Raw genomic sequence first — 8,150 nt, forward strand, 5'->3', positions numbered from 1 at the left:
AGTATGGTTATTCAAGATTGAATCAATCTCACTATTGACATCCTCTTTTCAAAAGGATGAGTCCAAAGAAGACATGACTTCTTTAACTGTGAGTCTTATTTTTAAGAAGAAACATTACAAAAAAAATATATGAAGGAAGTAGATATCCTTATACATTTACTATACCTTGGATTCTCTTCATTATGTACATTCTCCTTTAGTTCTTCCCGAGGTTGCTTCGACCCTACACTAGATAACCATGTCTAGTCTTATATGGATAAATGTGTTTAAAGACCTCAACATTATCTAACTCAATTACCGTATTATCATGAATATCTAGATGTTTGGATTTTTAAATCAAAAATTGACATGCTTTATTGTTTGTAATATGTCCAATGAAAACACAATCCACAGTCTTTAGTCCTTCCTATCTTGACTCTGTTGGGCATAGAACTTGAACTTTGACTAGGCACCCATATACTTTGAAATATTTTAACTTGGATTCCTTTCTTTTCATTTCTTATTTAGAATTGATTGTGCCTTGTTATGGGACACTCTATTGAATATTCGAGTTATTGTAAGAATAGCTTTCCCCCACAAGTTTTATGGCAAACCTAAACTTATAAGTAAAGCTTCATCATGTTTTTCAATGTTCAATTTTTCTTTTTTAACTATTCTATTCGATTGAGGTTAGTATGGGGTTGTAGTTTTATGAACAATTCCATTTTTCAAATATATCTCTACAAAAGAAGATTCATTCTCTCCTTCCCTATCACTTATTATTATTTTTATTGTATTATCCAACCAATTTCCAACTTCAGTTTTATATTGCTTAAATGCTTCAATTGTTTCATCCTTACTATTCAACGAATAAACATCACAATATCTTGTGCAATTGTCAACGAAAATTATGAAATATTTCTTACACACAAGATGGTGTTGAGTTCATATCACAAATATCAGTGTGAATCAATTCTAAAGGGACTGAAATTCCTTTCACCAAATTTATAAGGATACTTAGCATACTTAGATTCAATACATATTTGATATTTTAATTTATTGCACTCAAAATTAGATTTAAACTTATCATTTTTCAAAAGATTTTGTAATTGAAATGTCCAAAATGGCCATGCCACAAATCATTCGGCTCAAGCAAGTAAGAAAAAGCCTTAGCTTTATTCATTTCAACATCTATTACATCATGTTTTAAAAGACCTTATTGAGGTACCCCTTTCCTACATACATTTCATCTTAATTATTATAACTTTCTTTGAAATAAACACAAACTTAAATTTATTTTTAACGAGAATTGTTGTAGACACTATGTTCTTCATAATAATAGGAACATAGAGAACGTTGTTGAGAGTCAACACCTTTTCAGAAGTCATTTTTAGGGATATCTTCTCACTTCCTTCAACCTTGGATTTCTTAATAGTTTTTGTGAATATTACTTCTTTAGGATAAGTGGTATCATAACTAGCGAAAACTTGTTTGTCGTCACAAACATGTTGAGTGGCTCCTAAATCAAACAACCATTCATTTAAATTTTCAACTAGATTGCATTCAGTGAGCATAGTACATAAATTTTCAATATCTTTAGTTACTTACCCCATGTTTGTCTGATTTTCTTTCTTGTTCTTCTTTAGAACTTGACTATTCAGATCTTTGTGGCCAACTTTACTACAATTGTAGCACTTTGTTTTGAACCTTTTCTTGTTCTACTCTTTCTATTGTCCAAAATATTTCTTCCTCTTCTTATTATTTGGATCATCATCCTTAATAATAGTTGCATTCATCATTATTGATTCCTCATGCAACTTATTATACTCTTCTATCTTGAGACGAATCATAAGATCTTTCAAACCAGAAAATTGGTTTTCAAGCATTCCCTCTTTAGAAACATGAGGATCTCTTATTGTGAACCTTTGCAAACTAAGTGTGGTCATCTAAAGGAACATAATTTTTTTTCAATCTTTGTAGTTCACACAGGAAAATTTCAATAATTTTTCTATCGATGTCATTGTCGAAGCAACATCTGAACGAGTTGATGATGTAATATTGGTTGCTGTTGGGATAGTATCATTTCCAACCAAATTAATTTGTTATTTAGTTTAATTATTTATTTTTCTATCAATCTTTGACAAATAATTTAGCATTTTAGAGTACCAACAATAAAGACTTAATATTTATACAAACTTGTTTCTAGTCGCCAATAAAGTTTTTATATTCTTCAAATCATCAACAGAATAAACTTCGAATGTGATGAAGTTTTTGTACTTTTTAAATTAGAATAAAAGTCAAACAGAGTAGAAAGTCATAGTTTTTAATATCCAGAAACCAATACAAAGAGTTTAATGAATCAATGAAGTTTATATATTCTTTGAAACTAATACACACTCAGATGTCTCAGTGAAGTTCTTATATCATTCCAACTAAGGAGTAGCAAATCAAAAAAATTTAGTCTACACAAAATTAGTTACAATACAGATAAAACAAGTACTTCTAATTTCCTCAAGATTCTTATTTTTTTAATGTAAAAATCTTTATTATGAACTTCAACAGTATGTCAATCTATAATATGAACAATCAAATGAAGTTCTAACTCTATATTCACATATATAAACTTCAATAATAAGTTTAAATCAATTTATGAATAGCAAATGAAGTTCAAATTATTTTATAAAAAATAACAAAAGTAAACATTTAAAAAGACATGAAAAGTAGAAGATTCAAGTCCACTGAATTTACAGTGTGTTCTGAAGAAAATTATTCTCCTCAAGTTTTCGAGGTAATGAAATATATCCTCCTAGGATAAAATGAATCATTCAGTAGAATAGTGGCACCTCATATTCTATCAAATAATGAACTCACTCAACTATAGCAAATCACATTTGAGTTTTTCAAGAAAGAGGAGTGTTTTTTAACTTCAAAATTTTATGTTATATTTGAGAAAAAATTAGATATTTATTGCCAAAATCAAAATCTTGCTTCAAGAAAGAAGCAATGGTTCATAAACATTTGCAATATTTTGAACCGTCGGGTCTATAATGGGCCCATGTGCACTTGCAGATGACGATGTGAAACCACACATTTCCTTTTACTCAAAATAGGAAGTTGATTGGTGATGTGCGTTGGCATATGAGCTGGTAGATATGCTCACACATAGCCAGCATCCACAATTCATCAGTCATCATTCAAACAGTAAATTAAAAAAGTGTGTACCTTCGATTTATATTTTGACATATGACCGCACAAGCTCGTGTGCATCTATAAATGGAGAAAATTTTCAAATTATATTTTTCTTTTTGGATCAAAAAGTCATTAAATAATTAAGTTTCAATTGAATTTTATTCAAAAAAGATAATCTCTCAATCATTTGACAAATTTAATTTTAAATTCGAAGCCGAAGTCGAGTTGAGTCACCGATGACAACTACGATGCGAGGCTTGTCTTCTTCTTCTTTAACTAACAAAAGAAGGAGTGTTTCTATACTTAAGCACAAGAATATCTCTTTCTCCCACCAATGTGGGAGAACACTTTTCCTTAAAGTGAAAACACAATTCACTTTTTCTTTTAATCTATTTCCTCCATTTTTTATCCACATATTAACTAGATCCTATAATAGCTTCCAATAATTTAAAAATAATGAATATTTTTTTTCAACTACATGTAGATAAGAAGTTTCAATTGTATTTCTAATATTCCTAATGCTACATCTCTTTAAAAATAAAAATAAAATATTAATTTAAAACCTATTTTTAATCATGATATTTTAAATACTATTTTTAATCATATTTTAAATATTATTTTTAACCATGAAAAACAGCAATAATGAAGATTATATAGAGAACGAAGATCGTGCATGTGAAGAAAATGAATAAATTTTTTCAACAAAATCAAGTGAAAAGGGGGAGATTTGTCATGATTTTCCCCCGATTTTCTTATCAAAGTTGAGTTTCAATTTTCAATTGAAAAAAAGTCAAAGTATTATCGTAATTGCTTTTACTTTTTTCTAAGAAAAATATAATTCTCTTCTATATTTGGTTAACCCCTTTCTTAGAAGAAAACTTTGGAACTATATAAATTGGAGATCCCTCTTCTCATACCATAACATAGTAGCATCCACACAGTTGTCATTTAAAAGAGTCTTATTTAGGGGAGTTTTTCCACCAAAAGATTTTGAGCTTTTTCAATATTGATTTTCAATATATAGGTCGCTTGATCAAACGGTATTAATAATTTATCTTAGTATGTTTTTATGTCATAGATTTATCGCCATAGTGGTTTGGAGCTATTAGCTTTGGCATGAAGCCCTATTGATTTTGAACCCAACAAAGATATCATTTCTTTCTCTTTCTCAAGCTTCTAGTGAAGGAAAATCGATCAGTCCTGGGAACCATATTTGTTGGTACATATATGGGTAGAGCGATAAATAATGATTCTTCCTCCTCTAATTGGCGAGGAAAGAAAATAGAATCTGCTGATGTGCTATAGAAACATAGCACTTTCAATGCTTAAAACAAGGAAAATGTGCAAGTTTCTGAGGCTATTTTGTTAGATATAATGCATTTTTAGTATGTTTTGTAGGAAATCTTGGTTTAGATGCTAAGTTCATGGAAAAGGTAAAAAAAAAAAAAGGGGTGTTTTTAGCTACTTTTTGGGGCAATTATGGATGTTTGGGACACTTTCCATCTTGATCGTGATCAAATCATGTTCAAGAATCGAAGAAGGGCTGAAAAGATGACTACCGATACTTACTAATTCAACCTATCGACCATATGTAGGACCTACAAACCATAGATAGGTAAAGAAGGTGCCAAAAGTCCAAACTACCGAGAGGTAAACTTGGAGGATTTTTTGATCTGGGTACCTATGCCCTGTACCTGCCCCAGGGTCAGGACTACAAGTACTACTTGTACCCAAGTTCAGAGCGCAGGTATAGACCAAATGTGTCCACCGACCCAATTTTTTCCTATTTCATTCGATCTTTGGCCTTAGGGTTTCCTTATGATCTATAAATATCCTTTGTGTTTTTAGTAAGAGTTACTCATTTTTGACATTCACAAACATATTTTTATTCCAAGATTCAATTTTGATCTTAGGATTCTCTTATATTTAATTTAGTTTTGGTTGTGGGTTTTTACACTTCTTATCATTGTGATTTCATCCATGCTTTCAATTATGAATATTATTGATTTCTTCACAAGCATAAATGGCTAAAACCCATAACTAGTTTTGTGGAAATCCTAACGAATTGACGAAGTAGGTGAATTATTGTTGTTGTTCTAAACTGATACTCACACATTTATTGCTTTATCTTCATTCAAAGAGTTTTCTTAATGGGTGCACACATTAGAATCCCTCGTATATATTGCTACTTACTCCAAAAGAGTACTAGTGACTAGGAAAAGATAAAGACAATAGTAATTTGGAGTTTAACTGTCGATCCACACTTCTAGGGTTTATCTATGTAAGATGGTTATATTTCATCTAGTAACTAGAGACTCCAAAGGTAATAGTTAATTAGGACCAAGATAGTGCTTAGTAAGGCAACATCTTGAGACTCAAAAGGAAAAGGGTAAAATCTTTATACTCATCCAAAAGACTATAGAAGGTACATAACTTATCAATTCTGTATGCAAAGTATCGGGTTGGTTCAACAAAGCATGATAAGCTACGGAGTTGAGAAGCCAGGGGGACACAATCCTAGTGTTCATCAATACTAGTTACAATCAGAATTAATATAGTCACTTGCTCAAGATTACAGCACAAAATCCCCTATTTACTTTTCTTATTTTATCTACTACTACAACTGCTGAGATTCATACTTCTATGCGTTCTCTTGTGAGTTGACCCCAACCTTTATTGAGTTACTATATTTTGACAGCGACCATATCATCATCTAAGAAGAGGTGTTGTTTGGACATCATCAAAATTCTTACACTGTTGTTAGGGAACACAGTGTTGATTTGTGATTTGAAGTTATTATAGTTTTTAGGTTTTTCTTTTGGTTTATGTTCTTAGTTGGGAATACTATGGTATATACCTAGCACATAGAGTAGAGGCAATCCCTTACTCTGGGTGAATCTAAATCCAGAGAGGATTGTACAAATACCTAGTAGGATGTTTGAGTAGAAAAGAGATTATAATCCTAAAGGGGTTGGTGATGTTGTACCTCTCCTCCTCCCGAGTATAGGATATAGTTGATCGATAGACCGGTTAGTTTTTAGCTGAAGATGAAGCCAATAGAAGGGCAACAGAAGAAGCTCAGTGACTAGCTTGAGAGGTAGATTTAGCTGAGCTGAGATAAGTAGTAGACCGCCAAGCATCACTCGGTGGAAATCAAAATTAACCTAGAGGTGACTGTGTTCAAGTAATCCCAGCATACCAGTATATGTATCCATATACAGATAATAAGGAAGACTTGGTATACATTGAGTCGGAAGAGAGTGGAGCCATAGTTCCTCCTATTTTACCCCTAGGCATCAAGTTTGACATTATGAATGCAATGATCGAGCTGCTAAATCTAAAAGGTGTGTTTGCAGGTCTACCTATAGATAATGCCAACTTGTACCTTGCCAATTTCATTAGCATCTACAATTTGTATACAAATTTAGGGGTGAATTAGGAAGTACTCAGACTGAGGTTTTTCCCCTTCTTACTTATAGGAGAAGTATCTTTATGGTAAGGGGAATTGCCAAGAGGCTCTATCACTATATAGAACGATTTGCGCAAGTAATTTTTGAATAGGTTCTTTCCTCTATCCAGGATGTTGTAGTTTAAGGATGAGATTTATAATTTAACTCAGGTGCAGTCAAAGTCTATATACTAGGCATCGTTCAGGTTCAAGAAGAAGTTGAGCATAATGCCCAATCATTGATTGTCAGGGAAGAGAACTAGAGATATTATACCGAGCCTTGAAATTAACTCCAAAGCCATGGCAGACACCATATTAGGAGGAGCTTTTATGAGACTATATTGGGAGGTAGCTTCAGAGATGTTAGATTAGATTTTGCTCACTAACCGAGGGTGGCAAACTCAGGAGTTTGAGAGGGGATATGGCACTTATGCAATTGGCGCCTCCTGCGACCAGAAAGTAGTTGATGACACAGTAGCACAAGAGATTGTGTTGCTAAGAACTGATCTTGGGGTACTAGAAAAGCAGCTTGCAATAGCGACTTTTAAGAAAGTAAATATAGTAGCAGCACATCGGTCAACTTCCAAAGCTTATAAGTCCGAATTAAAGGAGGAATCAAATTATCTGGATCATCAGTTTAGGGGTTTTCGAGCCTAAGGGAAAGGGAACCAAGGTCGAAACTACTATGAAAAATACAGAGACTATAGCAAAGAGTGAGATGGTGAATAGAGAAATAAGTATGACTATAAACAAAAGGGAGATAGGTACATTCCACTGGACAGAAGATATGCCGAATCCAAAATAGAAGAGATTATGGCTAAGTTGGTAAAGGGTCAAGAAATCCAGAGATCAGACTTAAAGAGATTAAGGTCAATATTTCAGGATTAGCCCTGAAGGTCGAGTTGCATGTCACTTCTATCAAGTAGTTGGAATAACAATTCAGGCAGATATCAACAACTCTGAATCAGAGGTAGATAGGTACCCTTCTGAGTGATATTATGCAGAATCCAAGAAATGATGGTCATATACTTGCTATTACCACAAGGTGTGGTATCACTACTTGGATCCTCCACAACCTACTATAGAAGATATTTATGATGAGACAGTTGCAATTGATTATGAGAATGTAATAGGTGATAAAGGTTAAGCTGTTGAAGAAAAAGGTAAGGGTCTTGTCATTGAGCCTAAAGTCAGACAGATTCCTAGGCCACCCCCATCTTTTCCCTTTTTCCTCGGTGACTGAAGCAAAAAGGAGAAGAAGGTAAGTTCAAGCAATTTATTGAGATGCTAAAAGAATTGAGCTTTAACATACCTCTTCTTGAGGCATTAGAGCAGATCCTGCATATGCCAGGTTCATGAAGCAGTTAGTCACAAGGAAGAAAGGAGAGACAATTGAGGATTTTCATAATGTGCACCACTGTAGTGCAGCTACTATGAGGTCTTTGGCTCAAAAAAAGAGTGACCCCAAGCATTCACAAAATCATGCACTATTGGGTTATCCCAATTTACTAAAGCCTTGTGTCACTTAGAGGCC

Source organism: Capsicum annuum, chromosome 12 (genome assembly GCF_002878395.1).
Source record: "Capsicum annuum cultivar UCD-10X-F1 chromosome 12, UCD10Xv1.1, whole genome shotgun sequence".
Taxonomy (NCBI): domain Eukaryota; kingdom Viridiplantae; phylum Streptophyta; class Magnoliopsida; order Solanales; family Solanaceae; genus Capsicum; species Capsicum annuum.